Source organism: Microcaecilia unicolor, chromosome 1, assembly GCF_901765095.1.
Source record: "Microcaecilia unicolor chromosome 1, aMicUni1.1, whole genome shotgun sequence".
Taxonomy (NCBI): Eukaryota; Metazoa; Chordata; class Amphibia; order Gymnophiona; family Siphonopidae; genus Microcaecilia; species Microcaecilia unicolor.
This window is the reverse complement of record NC_044031.1, coordinates 724,608,797-724,610,165: the sequence shown is the minus strand read 5'-3', so window position 1 is coordinate 724,610,165 and position 1,369 is coordinate 724,608,797. Positions and strand designations below refer to the sequence as shown.

At 39.8% G+C, this 1,369-nt stretch overlaps 1 non-coding gene across 1 annotated transcript; it reads right to left on the bottom strand.

The window, feature by feature from the left end:
* Positions 1–652: 652 nt before the first annotated feature.
* LOC115460864 lies at positions 653–781 on the bottom strand. Its single transcript, XR_003940636.1, has one exon.
* Between the last annotated feature and the right edge of the window lie 588 nt (positions 782–1,369).

Below are 1,369 nucleotides of genomic sequence, written 5' to 3'. Positions count from 1 at the left end.
TAAATGTCCCCTAGTATAGCTTTATATGTTAAGAGAATAAGGAGATAGGGTTTTCTTCCAAATTTATTTAAGAGTGAGGTGAAGGAGGAAGAAAAACGTGGAAGCCAAGCGTCTGAAGAGGTGACTGGGCCCCCATGCAAGCAAGAATTGAACTGCATCGATTCCAAGGGGAAAATGAAAACCAGCTAAGTAACATCCAAGGAAGGTCTACTTAAATTAATCTGAACTGAGAAATAAATTTTAGACATACTTACCTGAGAGGAAGTCTGGAGCCACTAAAAGGGATCCTAAAGAATCAAAAAGGGACAAACAAAGTATCAAATTCTTGCTAAATGCAAGGAGAAGGAACAGCAAAGAAAACAGTTGCAATAAACGTAAGAAAGGGAACTTATCTGATGTTGTAGGAAGGACAGCTTATCCAGTCTGAAATAGAGGGAATACAAGAAACACTGTTATAATTTTCATGTGGAATAGTTCTACTGTTATTTAAGTGTTCAGAGCTAAGCCAAATAGAAAAATCTTGTTAAAAAGTTATAATTTTTGGAGGTCAATAAATCTTATATTTTGCAAATATTCAAACTGGTTTTATTCAAATTCAGGATCCTAAAATTACATGAGTTCATTATTTCTATTGAAATGGCATTCTACTAGACACTGTTGGTAGATTAAGTAGGCTCCTGACTCCACCTTGAAGACAGGCCTGTTCTTCTACCATTTACTTTTGGAGGATAGTATCCATAGAGCATTTGACTTCCTTGACTCTACTTTCTTAGTCCTCCGCGCAAACTTCATTTAGAAAATCAAATCGGGGAGGGGGGGGGGGAGGAGGAGGATAAACCACCAAATAAAAACTGTTTACTTAAATGGTCTTCCAGTAAGTGATGTAGAGTCTTGACTGTAAGCATTCTCTTTATAGAGCCTCTGAAGAGGACTTAACATGATTTAAGGTAGTCTGGAATTTGTGAAATCCAGAAAAATCCAGTCTTCACAATGGATTCTTATGAACAGCTGGTTTTAACCTTGCTTCCTTTTTGCACAGATTTAAGAAGTATTACATTTCCTACAGTACTGAATTAAAACCTTTAATAAATGCAAAAGAAGCTGATATCACAGCTATGACAAGGGTTCAGAAAGATACACTTGCACCGGGACAACCAAAATATAATAACACTAGTGAAAGAGGCCCATTTCCAACAGAAAGGAAACGAGTGCTAGCAAGGTTCCAGGGCCCCCTCCCCTTCTGAGGACCCCCTCCCCTCCCGGGACCTCCACCCTCCCCCTCTCTCTCGTCTCAGGACCCCTCCCCCCACTTCAGTCAGGCTGTGGTTCACTGTTCCTCTGGTTCCACCCTCATTTCCTGTTTGCGGAA